The sequence below is a fragment of the Lytechinus pictus genome, chromosome 6, assembly GCF_037042905.1.
Source record: "Lytechinus pictus isolate F3 Inbred chromosome 6, Lp3.0, whole genome shotgun sequence".
In the NCBI taxonomy this organism is placed as follows: domain Eukaryota; kingdom Metazoa; phylum Echinodermata; class Echinoidea; order Temnopleuroida; family Toxopneustidae; genus Lytechinus; species Lytechinus pictus.
The window spans coordinates 3,827,378-3,852,046 of record NC_087250.1 but is presented as its reverse complement, the minus strand read 5'-3'; the positions used below and the strand labels follow the sequence as shown (position 1 = coordinate 3,852,046).

Below are 24,669 nucleotides of genomic sequence, written 5' to 3'. Positions count from 1 at the left end.
GTGTAAAAGTTTAAACAACTTTTTGTTAGAGTGACGGGTTTAAACAGCGGGATATATTTTTTTTACTGTGTTCGCACTTTTTATTTACAGGCCTATTTTGTTGAGTAAAATGTGTTTTACCAATTCGTCTAATGCCAATAATACGTCTTATTGCCAACTCGTCTACAATAGTTTGGTCTACAATCAGTTTGTCCACTATCCACATCGTATAATTGCCAATTCGTCCACTCACCATTTCTTCTAATAACCAGTTGGTCCAATATCCATTTAGTCCAAATACCATTTGGTCTTATCAGACTAAGTGTTAATTGTGCAAAATGAATGGAAATGAAATGGATATTAAGACCAATTGGTTATGAGACTAAATGGTCATAGACGAAATGGTGATTAGACGAAGTGATGATTGGACCAAATGGTTATTGGACATTGGACCAAATGGTTGTTGGACGAAATGTTGATGGATGGAATGGCATTAAACTAAAGGTAATTAGACCATGTGGTAAGTGGACAAGTTGACAGTATAGACGAATTGGCAATTTAACGAGTGAAATACGTATTCTGCCCATGGATTTTATACGAGCAGTCCTTTAATTGTTATTTTCTTTGGTCAATATCAATATACAGTGCGTATCAAAAAAAGTTTACACTTAGAAAAAATCCTGCAAATTTATACATTTGTGACAGGGGCCGCGGAACCGGGCGGGGCTGGGGGGGGGGGTGCTTCGGCCCCCCACTTTTTTCCAAAAACGTAAAAATTACCATATGATTGTGATTTTTAGCATGGTCAGCCCCCCCACACTTTTGGCTCAGCCCCCCTCCCCCACTTTTGGCTTAACCCCCCTCCCCCCACACTTTTAAAACCGTTCTGCGGCCCCTGTGTGATATTCTGAAGATTTTTCCACATTTTAACATTGGTACAGATCCATTTAAACAAATGACGATATAAGTGTCGAAAAATATTTCCGCTTGAGTGAGCACCACTTACTTTTGAAATGTTAGTGAAAAATGATTTGCGCAGACCTCTGAAATAGTTATGTGAATAAAAGTAGACCTTAATCATGAAGAACATGTGGAATTTAGCTAGTAAAATTGATTTGAAGATATCTTTTACCTTTTTTAACTTGTTTCCTTGCCCAAAACACTTCGAAGAGTGCATTGCGCCCCACCCCACTCCCCTACACGCACACTGAGACTATCGTGAAGATATTTGCCTTACACTGAGCTGTGATTTACATGAAATGGCTTATAGGCTTGATTTTTATTTTGTTAATCATTGTCAAGCTTGGGAAAAGTGTGGAGAAACAGGAATTAAATGAAAAATGAAATGTAAACCCACTTTAAATGATAATGCTGGAGATGTCTGATATAAACTTTTGTTCAGATTCAATTATGTCCTCAGATCAAGCTGGCACGAAAATGGTAAAGGTTGTGCATACTAAGTGTTGAAATTTCAATTTTGGTGGCAAAATTGTTACAACATGCTTGAATGTATCCGTTTTATTTCAATTGACTAAAAGTGCAAGGGAAATGTATAATAAATGTTTTGCAGGGTAAGTTTGATTTTGCCCTTTCCCTTGACACAGCGTGAAAACGAGCATTTCTGCGCAAACAGATTTCTGCGACCTTTACAAAAATGGACAGTGCTCACTCAAGTGTAACATTCTGTCAAAACATTTACTTTCATTTGATAAATGAGACCCAAACCTAAGATTATATGTGAAAAAATTACCCACATGTTGTATATTTTTTATTTCCCAGGTCTTTTTCAAAGTGTAAACTTTATTTTGATACGCACTGTATAAATGATTTCAACTCACGATTTACGCTGGCATTACTTATCTAATAGCTAGAATGTTCTATTTTCAAGTCTGAATGTCTAATAATTTGGGTAAGATGGCAATAGAGAACTGTTTATATTTGTTTTTACTGAACATCATGAAGATGTTTTCCTCGATTTATTAATGAGATATTATGGAACAAAGCATTGCATTAAAATAATCCCATTTATGTTAGAATAAGTTATTATTTATTTATCTATTCAATTATATTGACAAAAAATTAATTAAGCAATTAATTTGACCAAAAAAAAGTTTTTAACCAAAAAATTAGGATATTTCGTCCACGAAAAAAATTGACAAGCAAAAAAAAAAAGATCTTCACTTTCAAAGGGGTTGGGGGGCACACTTCTGCTTTAACGGCATTTTACATTACACATTATAATTGTGCTTCTCAAGGGGGGCATGGGCCGGTTTTGCGCCCCCCCCCCCCGGCTCCCAGATCCGTCAGTGGTTTGCTGAGCACATCTGGGTAGTCTTTCAGAGATTCCTTGAGTAAAGAGATAAACTCTGAGCGAATTGAGTCCGAATGATGCCATTGTTTCTATTTCTACTCCCCATAATAGATACCTGTCCGGATGGTCACGCCGAGCAGGACTGTGAAGATGAGTGCCAGAGTAACGTATGTGAAACCGGGGCACATGAAGCCGCCATATGCAGGATGTTCAACTGTGGACAATGCACTCCGGAATACTTCAATCCTGGCAGCAGCGAAAACATGCTCGAGTGCTGGGGTGAAAAGCGTTTCGAAAAGCAAGAAGATGGAATTCTCCGGGAAATTCCCACGGTTGCCTAAAGACAACCGAGTATCATTCTCCCCCCCCCCCTCCCCCTCTTAATTTACTCTCTATTCAAGCGCCGTTTGATATTCTAAAATCGAATGAGTCTTCAGGGGAATGAAACCTTTGGAATAAGTAGGCTTGTGTCAAAACGGAAAAATAATACCCCTTTCATAAACCCAATAAAACCTATCCTCCAATTAGCCGCCTAAGAGTAATGCGGATAATTCAATAAAAATTGCGTTCACAAACTCCGAAAATTATCCGCATTATTTTTACGAGCGCCCGTCCTGAAAAAGGCGGATAATCGTCATGACAACTGGACACGCCCCCTCCGATGCGGTTGTGTTGGAAAAGGGTGACCTTGTGACCGCACCATGCATGGCAATTATCCGCATTATTTGGAAATACGTTCATAAACTCAAAATCTTGTCCCGATGCCGCTATTATGCGGATAATAGCAGCATCAGAATAATGCGGATAACTCTTGCCCTCCTCTGATTTTACGACCAAATTATGCTGCTATTAGCGGCATAATTGGGTTTTATTGGGTTTATGAAAGGGGTATAAAAGAAACAGATCAACGAAAGTTTGAGAGAAATGGGACAAACAATGAGAAAGTTATGAGCATTTGAATATTGCAATCACTATAATGCTATGGAGATCCTCACATTGGCAATGCGACAAGGATCTGTGATGTCACATGTGAACAACTTTCCCTTTGATGGACTATAAAATACCCCCAAAATGTCTCGTTTTGCTTTTTCTTTTGGTGATACAAACTCTTTATCCATAATGTATTTTAAAAAAAATCTGTATTACATGCGCTCATATATAAAGAATATATATGATCTACTGATAGATGTGATAAAAGAGGCAATTTCAGTGAAATACATTTTAATGTAATGGGGAGAGTTGTTCACAAGTGACATCACACATCTTTTTCGCATTGCCAATGTGAGGATCTCCATAGCATTAGTGCTCGCAATATTCAAATGCCCATAACTTTCTCATTTTTTGTCCAATTCCTCTCAAACTTTCGTTGATCTGTTTCTTTGATTTTTCTCTTATCAAACAAGCTATCTTGTTCTAAAGGTTTCATTCTCCTTTAACAATTGGTTTTCGACTATTAATTTCATGTAGCCAAGATCGGTTTAACTCTTCAGACGGAAGAAAGAGTATTACATGTTATCTTTAAGTTATTTGGAAAACGATTTGAGCATTAACATCTACCCCCTATTTATAGGACCCGTTTAACAAAACAAAATAAAATTTACAATAACATAATTTAGTTGTCTCATTTGGCTGATTTGAAATTCTACTTCCATAGACGATCGATATAGACTCATTAATTTCTTTTCTTCTGATACCGAGAATGATGTAAAAATGAAACGAAATATAAAAAAAATTGACTTTTAGTTTCTTTATGTAATTATTTGAAAGTGTTATTCTAATATCTGGGGGTGCGTCATGCGAAAGAAGAAAGTTGGAGGGAAACGAATAACAGCAAACAGGTGATGAGAATGAGAGGGAGGGGTAGATATAAACACACACAAAACAAACGAAAGAGAAGCGCAGATAGGGAGATACAGGGTGACAGAGAGGAAGAAAGAGAAATAGAAAGGCAGGGAGAGAGAGAGGGTGGGGGAGAATTTCCCAAGTCCCAAAAGTTTGAAAATGTATGAACGTTTTTTGTTTTGTTTAATCCGAATTCTAATATCGTTAAATCTTCTTCGATTTGATTCATTTATTTGTTGTTGATAAATGGGCGGAAATCCCAGGGGGACCCAAAATAGTAGGGGGACACTATCAAATGTCCCCCCTACTATTTTTGGTCTTTTGTGATGGAGATACATCATTCAAAATCGAAATAAAACATGCATTTTGGACGAGATGACCTGGGGTGATAACCTTATTGCTTGTCAAATTTCCCACCCCCTGGTTCCCCCTAACTTTGGCGAGAGATCTTGTGTTGATAAAAGCTTTATTCAGCTCATAGACTGTTTTCAAAGGGCCATGCAAAAGAACAATATGAAATGGGATATATTAGAGTGAATATATGGCAGTTTGTATTATTTTACTACTGGCGAAAATCCGAGGGATGGGAAAATAGCCTACTCCCCCCCCCCCCCCCATTTCAGAGATGGAGACGGCCAGTACAATCACCCACCCCTCCCTCCCCCATTTCAGAGATGGAGACGGCCTGTACAATCACCCACCCCTCCCTCCCCCATTTCAGAGATGGAGACAGCCTGTACAATCACCCACCCCTCCCTCCCCATTTCAGAGATGGAGACGGCCAGTACAATCACCCACCCCTCCCTCCCCCATTTCAGAGATGGAGACGGCCTGTACAATCACCCACCCCTCCCTCCCCCATTTCAGAGATGGAGACGGCCTGTACAATCACCCACCCCTCCCTCCCCCATTTCAGAGATGGAGACGGCCTGTACAATCACCCACCCCTCCCTCCCCCATTTCAGAGATGGAGACGGCCAGTACAATCACCCACCCCTCCCTCCCCCATTTCAGAGATGGAGACGGCCTGTACAATCACCCACCCCTCCCTCCCCCATTTCAGAGATGGAGACGGCCTGTACAATCACCCACCCCTCCCTCCCCCATTTCAGAGATGGAGACGGCCTGTACAATCACCCACCCCTCCCTCCCCCATTTCAGAGATGGAGACGGCCTGTACAATCACCCACCCCTCCCTCCCCCATTTCAGAGATGGAGACGGCCTGTACAATCACCCACCCCTCCCTCCCCCATTTCAGAGATGGAGACGGCCTGTACAATCACCCACCCCTCCCTCCCCCATTTCAGAGATGGAGACGGCCAGTACAATCACCCACCCCTCCCTCCCCCATTTCAGAGATGGAGACGGCCTGTACAATCACCCACCCCTCCCTCCCCCATTTCAGAGATGGAGACAGCCTGTACAGTCACCCACCCCTCCCTCCCCCAAACAACCTCCCCAAACCCGGGCAAGTTATGGTTAGTGAAAGCATTACAAAGAGATATTCAATCAGAAAGAATAGAATATAATCTAACAATATATAATTTAATGATCACTTGCATATTAAATAACATAACGTTTACATGATTAATGAAATAGACATCACTGGGGGACCCTTTCACGGAATGAATAGTCAGTGATTTTCTCTTGACTAGTTTGCTTTAAGCCAATCAGATTCCAGGATTCAAAAATTTCAACAATCGTCTCTGAAAATCACTTGACTATTTATTTCATGAAAACCACCCCAAGAAAAAAATAAAATAAAATAAATTAGCTGCAATAATCACCCGCAGGAACTTTATTTAAATGAAGTACCTCCATCATTACCCGTCATTATTTTGGATTTCACGGCAGTTTTATAATCATATAAAAATTTAACAGTAATCATCTTTCTTTGGAATGGAAATTACACCACTGTCTAACAAAATATAAGAATACCAATATATCAATAGCAGTGTAGGGTAATTGTATGCAGCAATCAACATCTGTGTAGAAACAAGTTTTTAAATTAATATTTTTTGGGGTTTACTATTGTTTGATAAAGTCTATTTCTTTATATATATATATATATTCATTTGTCCTTACTTAGTGTTCGAGAACTTCATTACTGTCCACATGTATGTCATTGTCAGTTTGTTCAATTTTTGTGTATTTATTAATTTTATTTCTATTTTATATAAGTAGTTGATTGTGCGCCTTGAGTGTCATTGACAGATATGTGCGCTATACAAATCTTTGATTATTATTATTATTGTAAAATAACTATGGATTGTTTGTAAAGAATTTGGCAATTTCAAATGGTTTAGTTCACATTTATCAAAGAGATTTTGAAGAAAAAAAATAAACAGAATTCAAACTGCATTGAATTGACAAATAGATACAATAATTCACATGGCTTCAATAGAGATGTATAAGTACACAAAGGAACATACATATATATTACAAGTAAAACCAAATACAGAAATAAATACAAATCAACTACATAATTATTCTTATAAACACAGTGTCCCATAAAAATAGACGTATAGTAGATACCACCCACCTCAAAATTGCCATGACAGTTACTTCGCAAAAACATGACAATTTCCTGAAATTCTTAGGGCATGTCCCTTTGCCTTTATCTAGCAAAATATTAAGATTTCTTTAAGTATTTTCATCGCTCCGAATTTCAGTTGTGAAATTAATTTTAAAAAAATCAGAAAAACTGCATTCTGCAATATTCCAGTTTGATTCAAATTATGGTCTGGCCGGACTTTAGCTTAGGATGTTTTGCCAGATCTAATTCTAAGTCTCCCGACTGGAGATATTTTGCTTTGCCATAAATTTTGTTTTGTCCGAGAGGATTCAATGTAATAGTCAAACTCGGTGATAAGGCTCCGATGCTCTCACGCCGACAAGCTAGGCGTAAAATAACAGAAAGCTTCCATCATTGTTGCAGTAATTAACTCAAATGGATCACACAATCATCAAGAGAAACAAGATTAAAAATATATTTCAGTTATATCTGGATCAAATTAACGGTGATTATAGTCTAATTTAGTCAGGTCTACAAGATCGAATTATGAAATCAATTTAATTCAAGCTGACAATGTAGTTGAATATAATATAAAGTAAAATATCTCCCCAGGGCTAAAGTAAAGTGTAGCCTCCAATTTAAACTTAGTCCCTGATTTAACCCTAAATAAACTGGGCTATTTTGATGCCTAAGAAGACTGGGGGGGGGGGGGGGGCTGATTCAGCCCCCCCCCCCCTATGATCTCGGCCGTCGACCACGCGATCGCGACGAAAATTTGCACGTGCATTACCCATGGCATAATCTCCAAGACTGTAGGATCAATTTTTCCGAAAAATCTCATAATTCATTAATTATGCTAATTTATGCGTAAAATCAAAGATTTGCTCTAATTAACTAAGTAAGGCCTCTAAAGTGCTCATTTTTTATTCACAGACTCTTTGAAGGATTCTGATCAAAATGTACTTAAAAAAAAAATAAATATCACAATTCTTTTCTTATGTATTTTATTGTTTTTTTAATTTCTTATGTATTTCCTTGTTTTTCGACTTTTTGTTTTTTATTGTTTTTTCAATGGAAATCGTCCGCTACTTTATTCTGACCATAAACAAGATGAAATTAATTAAGTTTGATTAGTAAAATTGAAAATAATGATACATTTATGAAGTTTGGCTAAAAACACAATTTGCATTGGATTTGTACACAAATTCACGTTTTTGAGCAATTTCGGGTCGATATGCACTTACAAAATGTTGCGTAATTTCGGAACCACGTACCCGGGCGTCGCAAATTTGGTCTCAAAAGTTGCGCAAGACTTAGAAAAAAAAAGTCATGGAACGGCGCACCGCCAGCTTTTCGCGTTACAGATTTATCGCGAAAAATGTCGAGGGGGGGCTGAATCAGCCCCCCCCAGTCTTTTTAGGGTTAAACCACTACAGTACAGCAACACACATCACAATTACAATACCATCAAAACTACTAAATACAAACATAACTACAATATTTAGATGAGACTGCTAAATACAATCAAAATTGCAATCATTTACGTCAGAAAGCTTAACACAATAATTGAATTCCTTTAGGTCGACTGCTACATGTAAATACATTCATAATTGAATTCATTTAGGAAAACACTGCTAAGTGCAATCATACTGCTAAATACAATCATAACTGCATTCTTTTAGGTCAGACTGCTAAATACAATCATAATTGGAATCATTTAGGTCAGAGTGCTAAATACAATCAAAATTGCAATCATTTGGGTCAGAATGCTAAATACAATAATTGCATTCCTTTAGGTCAGACTGCTAAATACAATCATAATTGGCTATCCTCTAGGTACATCAGACTGCTAAATACAATCATAATTGCTATCCTCTAGGTACGTCAGACTGCTAAATACAATCATAATTGCTATCCTCGAGGTACATCAGACTGCTAAATACAATCATAATTGGCTATCCTCTAGGTACGTCAGACTGCTAAATACAATCATAACTGGCTATCCTCTAGGTACGTCAGACTGCTAAATACAATCATAATTGGCTATCCTCTAGGTACATCAGACTGCTAAATACAATCATAATTGGCTATCCTCTAGGTACGTCAGACTGCTAAATACAATCATAATTGCCATCATATAGGCACATCAGACTGCTAAATACAATCATAATTGCTATCATCTACTAGGTACGTTAGACTGATAAATACAATCATAATTGCTATCCTCTAGGTACATCAGACTGCTAAATACAATCATAATTGGCTATCCTCGAGGTACATCAGACTGCTAAATACAATCATAATTGGCTATCCTCTAGGTACGTCAGACTGCTAAATACAATCATAATTGCTATCATCCAGGTACATGACTTCTAAATACAATCATAATTGCTATCCTCTAGGTACATCAGACTGCTAAATACAATCATAATTGGCTATCCTCGAGGTACATCAGACTGCTAAATACAATCATAATTGGCTATCCTCTAGGTACATCAGACTGCTAAATACAATCATAATTGCTATCCTCTACTAGGTACGTCAGACTGCTAAATACAATCATAATTGCCATCATATAGGTACATCAGACTGCTAAATACAATCATAATTGCCATCACATAGGTACATCAGACTGCTAAATACAATCATAATTGCTATCCTCTACTAGGTACGTCAGACTGATAAATACAATCATACAAGTAATTGCAATCATTTAGGCCAGACTGCAAAATACAGTCCTAATTGCATTCATATAGGTCAGACAAATGGCACTCCATAACAGTCGTGTTATGGTTAACCCCCATGTAATTAAACCATGGCCACCAGTATACCACCCTATAAATATTGGAATGATGATGATCAATGTTTCCTCAAGAGAGTACCAAAGCATGATGTCATAAATTTGCTTTTGCACATTTCAGCACGTCCATGACCGTATGCTGGTACAATAATGATAATAATATATGCAATTTGTTAGGCGCGATATCCATTTTGTAAGAGATGCTCAAGCCGCACAAGTGAAAGGGGGGGGGGGGGCAAACAAAATAACAAGTAACAGAAAATCGTTGATAAAACGAGTTATGGAGGTAAGATTTTAGCTTAATCTTTACTGTTTTGTACAACATGAAGTAACATCTCTCCAGACACCAAATTTGATGTGAATTGGTCCATGTTGGCCTCAGGTATGGCCAAATGATTACCTATCATGGGCTTTAGCACAGAGGATTCCCTTTTTTTTTTGGGGGGGGGGGATGCAACAATAGATGTCACCTCCATGAACAAAGGATAATCTTCTGCTCTAAGGCCCATGTTTCCTATTAGCCTAAGGGGGGGGGGGCAGAAAATATTTGCAATCAATTGCAAATATTCTGTTGCAATTATACAATTGATAGATCAATTTTAAATGTAGCAAATCAGATTACACTCCTTTTTTCAAGAAGCAGAATATCGATCATGAAACCAGAAATTAAAACAGGCACGAACCAATAGTGCCATCTCGAGTCCTCAACTACTCATACCTGGCCAGGTTCCTGACCCATACTGCTAGTGTAGTCTAGTAATATAGACCCACTTGAATGATAACATGATAATGAACTACTCAATACATTTATACCACAATAATTATGTTACCAAGTAGCAAAACAATTACTTTTCCTCTCAAAACATTATAGCTTCCCTATACAAATACAATTATAGGTCAATTTATTCTCTGTAGTATTAGTAGATATCTGAAAACGTATATTTTAAGACTATGTATTTATAACACACAGTCAATGAGAGACAACACACAGTTCACTCCCCCTTGAAGAGAAAGTTACAATTAATTGCACGAGATATGATTGATTTAGGGACCGAAAATAGACTTGCAATTGATCGCAAATTTCTTGCAACACGCCATAAATTAAATCAGTGTACTGTACTCAATTGCAATAGGGCTAGTAAAGTAGCTATTTATCAGAATGGTCCGGTACTCAAGGCCGGCCTCAAGGCCACATTTTGCCGGCCTTGGTCTTGGCCTCAGGCTGAGTTACATGTATGTGTACAAAGTCTCCAGAGACCTTGTGATTTGGAAGTACTGGCCTTGACCACATCCCTGGAGCCTGGTTCCCGTCTTAGAAAGAATTGCGAATCGGATCAACCACAACTATGGAAAGCCAGCAACGTCAACATCTAAAATGCATATTTGTTCAAAATTGTCTAAATATGATGTATATTTATACTTTCACGTTTTTTTTTTAAATTCAATGGGCTTCTCTTTATTTTACAAAGGACATTTTGAAAATTTTATGTAGAAAATCATGACATTGATGGATTTCCATATAACAGAGGTCGATGAGATCAAACGTAACTCTTTGTAAGGCGGGCCCCAGGTTACAGCCAGGTCTTGCGCCTAAATGGACCGATTTCCACTGAATTGGTTTGTGGATATCTGTCATCCTCCACCGAGATATGGTATCACAACTGATGGAACGCAGCAATGTTTTTGTGACATCATCACTTCGGTATTGAATAAAATGTAAATTCTTAGCCAGTGACTTCTTTCGAAGCCCGGTAGATTTCCTTCCCTTCAACAATAACCTTAGCCGTATCAGCTGGCTTGACGGTTCTTGCGATCATCGCTTGACCGACCGAGAGAGTTGTGTTGGTGATTTTTCCTGGGGAAAAGTACTCGAATGGTGCGCCAACGAATCGTGCGATACTTTCTCCAAAGCGGTATTCTTCTCGATCGCACATTAGCATTCTGTAGGTTAAAGAGAGGAAATGAGATATACTGATTTTCATGGCAAACTTCTTTAAAGGGCAAGTTCACCCTGACAAAAAGTTTATTGAAACAGTACTAGGAAAAATAATGAAAAATATTGGTGAAGGTTAAGGAAAATCCATCACATATTTAGAAAGTTATTTGAATTTCAATTTTTTGATTTGTGACGTCATATAATATGTAGGGACAGTGATTTTCCGTTTTTAAAAATTGCCTTTTCCGTTTCAGAAAATCTCAAATTCCGTTTCAGCATGTCAGAAAACGGAAATTCCGTTTCCCCATAGACTTTGTACACACGGAAAAGTGACAATTCCGTTTACACATTGAAAAGCAAAATCACAACAGGTACTACACTCGCACTGGTCAAAATTTGTATCTGCTACTGTACCAACAACACAATAGAATCCGTTCTAATCGGATCTATGCGGGTGCATAAAATATTTTTACAAACCCATTTAGCATGCATACATCCTCACCTTTCACATTATTAGCATTATTTCACAGTGAAATGATATTTCATCGATAATTTTGGGTTTTTTTGGACATCGTTATCATCAGTCCAGTCAACGGCACGATATCGTGCTGTACATCTTCAAACGTAGAGGGCAGCAACACACGACCGTGTAGTTGAACGATATGTGTGCATGTGAAGCCCAACCCGGCCGGCCGGGTACGGGGTATAATGGAGTGTGCTAGCTGATGTCGAGTGCAGTCACGATGTGTGAAATTGTCATGATAGTAGCGAAGTGAGATCGTGTTTTCTGGGGTTTTGTGGCCATTTAATATTCTCATTTTGTTGTGACATTGGAGTAATTTCTGTTGCTATTCTGTGTATTTTGAGGGAAAATACGCTTTCCGTGATTTTCCGTTTGAAATGCCACTTTCCGTTTCAAAAGGCCCTTTCCGTGAATTCCGTCCGTTTTCCGCGATCGCGGAAAATCACTGTCCCTAAATATGAAATGCATAATTCAAATTTTCAATGGCTCATGATAACTAAATAATTTCTTCTTTTTAGGAACGGGTGTGAAATAATTTGTCTGTTGATATAATGAAGGTACAATAAAACCCATTTTCATTTTTTTTAGGAAATGACATTTAACTGATTTCTTAAATTTGGGATACATGGGAAGCTGCTCACATATGATGTCACAAATCAAAAACTTTAAATTCTAACAACATTTCAATCCTTGATGGATTTTCCTCAAACCTTCAAACCTTTTTTATATTTTTTCTGCTATTTTTAGTATAAACTTTTTGTTGGTGAACTTTCCCTTTAAAGATAATGGAATGTAGCTACAACAAACACTAATTTCTTAGGAAATCTATGAACCAATGTTAAAGGTATTTGATAACATTGATTTGACTTTTAAAAAATTTGAGCTGCGAGGTCCCACTTGTCACCTGCACCTGTGATATGTTACAAAAATGAAGCCCAGAAAAAAATCGCGTCCGAAAATCATTATTAAGTGCTTCAAAAAAGTGAAATATAAAGTGACCGGAAATACCATCTTAATTTCATCCATACACTTATTTGTTCTTTTATTATCGGCACGATAGAAATTACACAAAACCATCAATTATAACATATATCGAAAGGATTTCTTTCGATTTTTTTTTTGTTTTAGAGTTTTTAGGTTGACAGAAAGGCATTCATGTACATATTTCATCTCTCCTTTGATATTTTTTTAAATTACATGTCTACAACGTTAGCATATGCCTTTAATTTCAATTTTTAATACTACTACTTCTAATTATAATAATAAGAAAAATAGTAATAATGAACAGTTCTTGCAAAGCGCATAAAACATTAACATCTGTCATCTCTATGCGCTCAAAAGGACTTGGATAATATTACCCTGGCTTTAGCTTGGGGGCCGCACTGACAGCGCACACACATTTCAAGGAATAAATTCCTGCCATGTGCACATTTAGCTGGGTTGAGAGCGGCACATTGTGGATCAATATATTGCTTAAAGAAACCATGCCATGACTGGGATTTGAACCCACGCTTGGTTTTATGCCGTAACGGGTGAGCTGCTGCAGGCAAGGCAAGTCTTTTGGTTGCTAACTTCAGTCCATATCAAAATTACGGCAAAGCCATGTCTGACTGAGAAGTCGAACGATAACGTCGTGATCGGATCTGAATACAGCCGTCCCCGAACGCGATATATTTGGAAAAGCGGTAGGCATATTGACCTCGAAATGTGAGTGAGAGACTTGCCACGACTTTTGCGTACAATTACTGGTGGTGAGGTACATGTATGTTGGTCTACTGAGCAAAATGTGCACACAACGATGGTCTTGACAGGCCATTTCATTTTACAGCGATTAACCGCTAACCTTCATGTTACGGGGCTCAAAACGATAAAATGAGAAAAACATGTGTAATTACCCTGGTCTGTAGATGGCGAACTTGTCAAATCCAAGATCGGCAGTCTCTTCCTCCGTCTGACCCTGTAAGGAATGCAACAATGGGGGAGGGTTTCACAAAGACATTTAGAAAGCGATTGTCATCAAAAACTGTTATAAGCTCCTGAAATCCTTGTATCTGATTGGAGGTAAGCAAATTTATGAAATTCAAATATTTTGTTGGACACTCCCAAGAGTCTTTCATGAAGACTTTTTAAAAGTGATTGTTATCAACAATTGTCATAAGCTACTGAATTCTTTGTATCTGATTGGAGGCAAGGCAAATTTCTGAAATAAAATATTTTGTTGAACACTCCAAAAAATTATTTTATGAAGACTTATTAAAAGTGATTGTCATCAACATCTGTTATAAGCTACTAAACTCCCTGTATATGCTTGGCTGAGACAATTTTTTTAAATTACACTAATGAATGGCACTGTCGCACACTGCCAGGAAGCACTCGAGATGAGAGTTTCACAAAGATCTCTATCAAGTGGATTGTCCTCCACTGTTATAAGCTGCTGAAATCCCTGCATCTCATTGGCTCAGAGCATTTTATTTAAATCACAATGATAGTATGCAACACTCCAAGGAACTTTAAAAGGAAGAAGTGTTTCACAAAGATCTTTATCAAGAGGTTTGTCCTCCACCGTTACAAGCTGCTGAAATTCCTGCATCTCATTGGCTCAGAGCATATTTTTGAAATCACAATGATTCATGAAGCACTCCAACAAACTTGGGAAGATGTGTTTCAAGTTCCTTCAAATCAATGGCAACCAGACATTGCCCAAATTTTACCCAATGCTGCATGACCACTTTAAGGAAACCAAAACCCAAGAAGTGAAGCAATCTTATTGGAAAGAGTAAAACAAGAGGAACAATTTAAAACAACTTTCATCAAAATCGGTTGTGAAATAAGCAAGGTATGGACGTTGTAAAGGTCTTGTTGTACTTTCTATGGGGATCCTCAAGTTGGCAAACATGCTTCAAAATGACTGATTTTGTGGACAACTTTCCATTTGTTTTGTACGCATTTTTTCAGATTTTCCCCATTATCTTTCAAATTGCATATTGCCTAATTCTGAGCATAATACATGTCATGGGAAAATATATTTACACCACATATGTCAAGGTCAGGGGCTTATTATAATCCCTCGGGTCGCGTTCGCGTTCGAAATCACTCGGGTCGCGTTCGAAATCACTCGGGTTTTGGATTTTCGGCGATTTTTTTTATTTGGATGCGATTTTTTTTCTAACGGTGTCTTCAATGGGACAAACACGCTGGGAAAATAAAATGAAATTGAAATTCTAGTTTCGTTTTAAGCCGGCAAGTGCCTCAAATAAAATGCACTCGCCTACTGCTTAACATAACAAACAAGCAAATCAGCCATGTGGCTCAACTATATCCTAGAATACATCCAGACTTCTACTGTTTTCATACGAGGACTCCGAGTCGGAACTTGCCATATCTGCCACATCGATTTTACATCGCCATTCCCATGTGCGGACATGCATGCCTGCATGCAATGGCCCCAAGGCGGGACCCGGCCACGGTCGGACACGGCGTGTATCGGTAGCATGGAGCAAGGTAACGTGAGTCGAGCCAAGTTAGATCCCACGTTACAGTGCCAGTCAGTCCGCAGCTCGTCCGAACGTATTTAATCCAGCGGTATGCATAGCCAGCCATCCGTGGTTTTACTAGATCTACTCCGATATTTTATATCCGATTTTTCCTTCAAGGGGCATGATCGAAGATTGGCAGGTGATCGCCAATTGTGGTAAAATCGGGAGCCGATTTTAAAATCGGTTAATTAGAACAGGTACAATTACGATTTTAAAATTAATTTAAAATTGATTTCCAAAATCAATTTTAAAATCGATCTAAGATCAATTTTAGATCAGTTTTAGTATTAGTTTTTAAAAGCCCATTCACATATTTTTACTGATGCTGATGAAAAGTTAGTTTGGTTGTCAGAGCATTATTTGTCTTGCGTCTAAATAACTATGTCCGATCGAGGGGCCGTTTTGATTTCGGAAAGGAAGGAGAGACAGAGAGAAAGACTGATCCCCGTTCAGCTCAACGTATACGTTTGGCACGCGAGCACAATTCAATGTTTCGAGAATTTAGGTAGGGATTTTTTTAGGTCTCCAGTTACTTAAAACATGAAATTTTATCTATAAAATAAGACAAATTTTATGAGAAATGGACAATAATGTTTCGAGTTTTTTAACATTTTTATTTCTCCTCGTACTCAGACGGCTCGCTATGGTGCAACCATCATTACGGGGTTAACAATGCAAAATCCCCCAGACGGTGCTCATCGATTTTTGTCTTTATTTCATAAAAATATATGAAAAGAACTGTATCAAATAAAGATTATTATTCCGTTTTGTCCTAAAATGCACCAAAAAAGGGAAAATAAACTTAAAAGGGGAAACAACAGTAACTAATTGCTTCGGCTGTCGCGCAACTTCACTTCCCCGTTTTATTGGAACTTAATACATATGGCCATTGAGTCCCTGTGCAGAACGAGCTAGAACTTCGGTCTCTGTATTGGTGAGGGGAGCTAACGGAGTTCAGCGGAACAACGAACATTACAGAGACCGAAGCTTTTGGTCTAATTACGTATATATGCATCAAACCACGGATGGCTGGCTATGCATACCGCTGAATTAAATACTTTCGGACGAGCTGCGGACTGACTGGCACTGTAACGTGGGATCTAACTCGGCTCGACTCACGTTACCTTGCTCCATGCTACCGATGCACGCCGTGTCCGACCGTGGCCGGGTCCCGCCTTGGGGCCATTGCATGCAGGCATGCATGTCCGCACATGGGAATGGCGATGTAAAATCGATGTGGCAGATATGGCAAGTTCCGACTCGGAGTCCTCGTATGAAAACAGTAGAAGTCTTGATGTATTATAGGATAGTTGAGCCACATGGCTGATTTGCTTGTTTGTTATGTTAAAGGGATTATTTCACTTTGTGACCAATTTAAAAAAAAACCATATTGCTCTATGAAAATGGTATGAACATTTGACTTACAGTTTAAAAATACCTATGTGAAAGTTTGGGATCATAATATATTCGGGAAGGGTTTTTAAACGACGAAATTCTGGGGCGATGTTTGGAAAGAAAATTTCACTTTTTGACCGTTGAGTCACGATCTATATTCAGTTTAAATCGAAATTACACAGCGCCACCTTGTGATGTAAGCGATAAAGTAGGTGGAGTTATCACGTTGACATTCGCACTGTCGCGAGTGTGGGCGGAGCTTGTGGGGTGTTTTTTTATGCGATGCATGCACGTGCATCCGATGTATTCGCTCTCGAAGCGGTCTGTAAAGGATTCGTGGGCCAGCCTTGTTTTGCGAACGTTGAACATACCTAGACGTACGTACGGCTCTAGCTACCCAGCTCCTCGGGCTGGGGATCGGAGTGCTCTCCACGACATGTTTTGTGATGCGAACGAGGCATCATAAATGTCGAACGTGCGAGTTTCCCGCACATCCTGGTATATATGTATCTGCATGTTTGATCTGTAAGGCACATGTACGAATCACTCTTTTTATTATGATAAGTAACGCTGCTACACCCACGTACCAGTACTGGCAGTAGTACGGAAATCAAAGGGCAAAAAAAAAATAGAAAAGACGACTCGAGGCAACTGTCGAGCACAGTATAAACTGAAACTTACCTTTTGTTCTTTTAGTTTTCTTCATCTCAACATGCACTATGAGTGGTGACAACTCTCTTTTTACCGGGTCACGATATTGCAGAGTAATTTATAAATTAAACAAGCTTCTTCGAGAATATGGTGAATTGAACCGAGTATAAATTAGTCATGGGCGCTGGGACCAACAGTATGCGAGGGGAATGCATAATATAGGCCTTTATCAGTGAAAGCTTCCGTTTGTCAGTGCATGCAGTGTGCACGTACTACCGGTAGTTGTACCAAGGAGATGCTGTAGAAAGTTGTTCATGGGCACGGGGGGGGGGGGGGGTGTCTTAGATTTGGTTTGGACGGGGAGGAAAAGAAAAAAAAAAAGGTTATCACCCAAAATGTAAGGTCGTTTCATATTTACACCTAAGACATTGGAGGAGAATATGGACCCATGTTTAAAAGGCCAGTATCTAAAAATTGGGGCCATGTTTATAGGGATTTTCCAGCATAAATTTAACCATACCCGATGTTTATTTTTTTAAAGCGACCCATTCCAGCGGCACAGTACCCCCCCCCCCCCCATGTCATGGAAACTTGATCTCTCCTTCCCCACACTAATTCCAACTTCTTTAGATTCACCAACAGAGATATTCTCATCAACAATCTTCAATCGGCCTATATATCTTCACGCAGTATATATATTTTTTTATAGAAAAATACCTTCACCGAATGCAAATGGGGATCGAATGGGGCCCCGGCAGCGAAATTATTTTTCCCACCGAGTTCTGGACCAACATATGAATATTCATGACTTGCGTCTTCGGATTAAGAGTACGCATGCGCGTGGACTTCACCTCGACCAGTGCCAGTCGTAAGCATTCAGTCAGACCGCAGGTCCCTATGCTAATGAGCAAAAAGGCCAGGGCCCGTATTCCATAAACAAGATAAGCTTTTTGCTTAAGTCTTAGCAATTTGTCTTAGCATTTTGCTTGTCTAAGAAATCTTCCCTAACGATATTCTATCAACTTTAAGACATTTGTCTCAAGTCAGACGATATGGCTAAGCCAAAGTCTCAAAGTCAAATCCTATGACCTTCTAAACTGCTGCAGGGGTGACTGCAACAAAATAGCAAAAATGTCATTGAAGTTGTTTTTTCTTAACAAGTTTGATTTTATTGAAACTAATTACAACTATTGTAGTAGAAGAAGAGCATTCATCACCCATATATGGTAAGAATTTTTTATTCAGATTATCTATATATTTTTAATTACCAAAACATTTCAATCCCAAACCGAGTGACTTGCACAGTTTTTTATGTATCAGTCCCATTCATTACTTTTCATGTATTGTTTGTCAAAATCTAAATGGGATAGGGTAGATTCCTCTCGACATCTTTATTCTACTTCAGTTGAAGTAGACCTAGGGTCTAAGGGAAAACATTTGTAACTTTTGAGACTAGTCTTGGGTCTAACATTAGGCCTAGATCTAGCCTAGGCCCAAGATCTACAACTAATATCCGTCTGTTTGGAGGAGAATTGAACATTGTTTTTACTTTTTACTTTCCTGAAGGCTGAAGCAAAACGTAACTTTGACTCTAGTGCCGTAGTGGAGCAACTGAGACTGAAGCTACATACTAGGCCTAGATCTAATGATAGACCTATATTAGTATTGGTCTAGGCCTAGAAACATGCAGGACTTAGCCTGGCTTAGCCTTAAGACAGGGATAGATCTATCTAGATCTACATGTAGGTCTAGAATAGATCTGACTTAGACCAAAAGCTTCAGTCTCCGACTGTATTTTAGTTGTTCCGCTATTTTAGTATTACGAGTACGACACTAAACAGTCTAACGTTACGTTGACCTAGTCTCACCAATGTGATATGACAGTAAATGTCAGAAACTTTTAAATAAATCCCCAGAAACGACGGTTATTCCTGTCAACAGTGCTAGATATATCGCTATGCATTGCTTGCCAACTATGCCTAAAAGTTAGATCTAGTCCTAGTAGTAGTCTAGACATCTATCTAGATCTACTCCTGCTTTAGGTCCATCTGTTTGTTTGGAGTTTTTATTTTATACATTTTGAGGACTTGTTTAGATCTAGGTTTCCAGGACTAGAAAACAGGCCTAAAACTAGACCAACACTGGCAACAGCTCAGTCTAGACTAGGGCCTAGATTTATATAAGAATTTAGATCTAGGGCCTAGGCGGCCTAGCCTGTGCTTTCTTCTATTCATTCTAGATTTTATTTCTAGCCTATCCGGTAGCCCTAACTTTAGGACTGGCTGATCTAGTCTACTGTTTGATCTAGAAATCTCTAACCTAGGCCTAGATCTAGACTAAATGACTTACTCACTTAGACTAAAAGTTAGACCCTATCTAGATCTAGAACTATACCAATCTAGCATTCTAGGTGTACATAGGGTCATAGTAATACTAGGTGTAGATCTAGAGACTTGTAGACTCTATCTCAATGTAGATTCTAGATCTAAAAATAGTAAATGTAGGCTAGATCTAGTCTAGTTCTACTCATCTAACGTTAGGCCTGAGAAAGGAAGTAGGCTAGGGATCTAGCATTGGGTTATTTCTAGGACTAAAGAATCTTGATCTAGGCTTAGATCTAAACTAGGGGCTGTAGTTCGAAATCTTGAGGTCTAGCCCCCCCCCCCCCCCAAAAAAAAAAAAAAAAAAACTAGAACTAAGCCCTCAGCTACATGTAGTTCTCTATGTAGCCAAACAAAAGTTAGCATTGACCATTGTCTTAATCTTTTTTGGCGTATACATGTAGTTATCATACAAACACATATTTTGATGAATGAGAAAATGTGTCTTGCAGATTATTTTAGCTCAAAACCTACATTTCATGGACATATAGGCCAATGTCATAAAATGAAGAAGTAGTTCAATACACATCATGCTGTTTACACATTTATTGATCTGATATGCTGTTACCATGGCAACAAATTTTCAAATATATGTCTTGCAGATCTACACCTCAAAATCAATGTGTGAGCCAACTTTTATAAGAATTGGTAAAACTAATAAAGAGATTCAAACCACAAGATTTTCACCTAATTTCTTTATATAATATGTTGTTACCATAGCAACACGAATTCTGATACAGGCAAAAGTATATCTTAGACATCTTCAACTCAAGACTATTGTGTGCGCCAACATTTTAGGAGAATTGACCAGTTGAAAACTGATAAAGTAATTCAAATTACAAGATTTTCATCTAGTTTTTGTTATTTTATTTGTTGCCATGGCAACGCAATTTTTTATAAAGGCATAAAATATACTTTGCACATCTTCACATCAAGACTAACGTTTGTGCCACATTTCATGAGAATTGATTAAAAACTGAAGAAGTCGTTGGAACTGCAAGATTTTTACATAATTTTTGCCCTAATATTCCGTTACCATGGCAACACAATTTCCGACACATGCGAAAATGTGTCTTGCACATCTTTACCTCAAGACTTATGTAAGTGGCAAACATCATGAGAAGTGGTTGAAATATTGTAAACTTGTTAAAACCACAAATTTTTCACCTAATTTTCGTTATTTAATATGTTGTTACCATGGCAACGCAATTTTTGTATATAGGCATAAAATATGTTTTGCACATCTTCACATCAAGACTAATGTTTGTGCCACATTTCATGAGAATTGGTTAAAAACTGAGGAAGTAGTTGGAATAGCAAGATTTATACATAATTTTTGCCATAATATACTGTTACCATGGCAACACAATTTCCGACACATGCAAAATTGTGTCTTGCACATCTTTTCCTCAAATCCAATGTGTGAGCCAACTTTCATGAGAATTGGTAGAAAACCGATGAAGTAATTTAAATTTTAAATTTTGGCCATAATATACTGTTACCATGGCAACACAATTTCTGAAAAAGCTAAAAAAAAATTCTTACACCTCCTTACCTTAAGACCAATATGTGTTCCAAATTTCATGAAAATTGGTTAAAAACTGAGGAAGTAGCTCGAAATTCAATATAGGTATAAATTCTAAAAAAAAATTGGCCATGATTTGTTGGATTTTAACGTTGTCTTAAAGCAATTAAGACAACTCACAACTGTCTTAAAGTTAGGGCAAAATTCTTAGCCATGTAGAATTTATGAAATACAGACTCTGCATATTTAAGAAAAGTTACTTAGCCATTCATCCTAAATCTGTCTTAGTCGCGCAAAAATTCTTAGCCAAATTCTTAGACAAAATTCTTAGCCAATTCTTTATGGAATACGCGTTTTGGCTAAGAATGTTGTCTTAGACAGAAAACTAAGACAAAATGCTTAGATTTTTGACTTAAGCATGCTTATCTCGTTTATGGAATACGGGCCCAGATTCATCCAAATCATCTCGTGGCTGAATCCTCCTCCTTGCAAAATCTCGTGATTCGTGAGATTTTCTTTCTCTAATAATTTACCTGTTTTAACCTCTAGTTAAATGAAATATCATTGCACCATCAGATAGAGTAAATGTTATTCTTTCACATTGGTCATTTATTTTGTATACAATAGTTTGAGAAATAAGTGAACTTCTGGCCTGAAAATGTGCCTCAAAACTGAATTTTCTTCCTCCGTTTTCTTTTGCAAATTGTGCAAAACTTTTTATTTTGAGCCTCAATCACTGGCGTAAATCCGTGTTGATGGGTGGGGGGGATGACTGAAATATTTTGGCATTTTTTTGCAATCATGTTTTTAGATATGCAAGGAATTGTCATTGATATGTCCACAGTGGCGTACCATGGGTCACGGCATGGGGGGGGGGGGGCACCAGCAAAATTTTTGAATGACTGAGTGAGTGACCTAATAGAGACATATTAAGGACAATGTCATTAAACGGATATGTATCTCACTGATCAAATAATGCGAGCGCAGGGACATTATAATCAAATTTGTCTAATCATGATATGTACCTGTCTCGTTTTTACAATGCGAGCGCGAAGCGCGAGCTGAAAACTTAGATAATTCAGACCTGAAGTGGGGCATTCTAAGGTTTCTTTGTAGGAATTAACTAGGACCATACGTTTTTCATTAACTAAATGATGCGAGCGCAAAGCGCGAGCTGAAAATTTTTGATATTCAGATCAGAAGAAGGGACATTTTAAGGACTGATTTTAGGAATTCATGAAGAGCAGACATATCTCACCAATCCACTAATGCGAATGTCATCACGGACAGGAAATGTTTCATATATACGAAGACCTTAACATGGGGCAATCACTTTTGAGTCATGAAAAAGAAGCATATATCACTACATAAAACAATGATAACTCAAGTGCTAGGAAATATATTTGGTTTATATTGACTTGAAAGCGGGATGTTTTAGTACAAAAGGATTATATATCTCGTTAAACAGACAATGCGAGCACCAGGAACAATGAAGACGTAGGCCCTGGGCAAATTATGTTTCATAAAGTTATGATAAAAATGTTTCTTATGTAATGTAACTTAACATAATTATAATATAATATAACATTATAATGAATAATATTTTCTTCTTTCCCACTACGTTTCTCTTCCTTTCTCCCTCTTTTCTCCTTTTCCCCCTTTCCCCGTTTTTATTTTTTTGGTCAGCCGATGGGGGGGGGGGGGGATGTGCCCCCCCCATGTCCCCCGTATATTTACGCCACTGTAAATCCATATGGCAAATACCCCTCCAATATTATTATCTTTTTTACCCCATGATTGTTTAATGGTTTTATTAGAGATCACATTAAAAAAAAATTGACATTTCATCTTAATCCCTTCCCAAAGACCCCAACATTGATGAATTCGAAGAAACGGGGGTTTCTCTTCAATGTTATAATAAGGACATAAGTATTTCGTTTGGAAATGGTGAACTGGCTCTTTATTTGCATTTTATGATTCAATAATATTATTTTATTTGTTAAGCGGTATTTTTGGAAGAATTTTCACCAATAAAACAATTATCTCTTGTGATTTTTTCCTTCATTTCTTTCGTAAAAAGTGGGGGGGATGTTTGTACAGGCCATCCCCCCCTCCTCGAAAAGTGGGGGGGATATATCCCCCCCATCCCCCCCGGGATTTACGCCAGTGGCCTCAATGATATATATATCACCATAAAGCTGAACTTCTGTGCTTTCTCACAATGCCACTCTTGATATGCGCCACCTTTTAATCGGGTCAAGATCACACTTTTCCCACCAAGGTACAAGACGAGATTTCTGAAATTTTGTACTTGCATGAAATCCAGAGTTCTGATTGGCTGGATAAGGTTCACAGAACAACAGGCGCGGGTAGTTTGAGGAGATTACCACATGGGAAGTGTGACCTTCCCATGAGCCCAGGCAGTGGAACCGTTGGAATTTGCCAGTGTGTGGTCCCTTTGACCAATCAGAGTGCAGTATTCTTGTTTTCAAGCTGCTTTATGTACTTGGACAATGAAAAGTGTGATCTTGACCCGATTAAACTAATTCTTATTTTGAAACCTATACCATTTTAAAGCATACATATTCAGCTTTATAATGATATAAAAATCATTTGGGCTCAAACAAAAATAAAGTGTGAAAATAGCAGCTTTTGTCAGGTGAAAATAATTATTTTGTAGCATATTTTAGATCACAATTTTAACCTATATTACAAAATCTTTGAATAAATTCAAACACATGACCTGAAAGAATGATTCTTCTTCTTTACAATGATACCAGAATCATGAAATTCGATGCACAATTAGAGCAGCAATGACAGAATCAAAAGAGGTGTTTTGGTCCGCATCAAGCTCATTAAATATGCAAAACTTCTCAAGTCATGAATATCACTTGGATGAAAGAAGCCACTTTTTTGGGACCTGCCTACTGACTGCATTCACGTTCAGTTGCTCAGAATGAATTAGCATCGTCAAATTACCGGTACCCTTACATAGTTACATATGCCTTATAGGCTTAGATCTATATATATATATATACATATCCAATTCTTAAACACTTATCAAACTAGCTGCCATTAATGGCAAGACATGTGCTAGGCTATGGCTAGCTTAGGCTAGCGCATTAACTTTACCTCAAATCTGGACCTGTCTATAATGCCTAATACTAATAGTAATAGCCGACTAATGCCATGTTAACTTCGAACCGGTCAATTCCGAACTTTACGTTTGATTTTATCTACCATGGTTTAATATGTCTAGTCCGTATACGGAACC

The 24,669-nt window shown here is 38.0% G+C and overlaps 1 long non-coding RNA gene across 1 annotated transcript; it reads right to left on the bottom strand.

Annotated features, from left to right (window-relative positions):
* Positions 1-7,726: 7,726 nt before the first annotated feature.
* On the bottom strand, positions 7,727-17,738 carry LOC135154497 (uncharacterized). Its single transcript, XR_010293850.1, has 3 exons — positions 17,520-17,738; positions 13,803-13,864; positions 7,727-11,389 (listed from the first exon to the last, which is right to left on the bottom strand). It is a non-coding gene; the product is annotated as an uncharacterized LOC135154497 (long non-coding RNA).
* Positions 17,739-24,669: the final 6,931 nt, after the last annotated feature.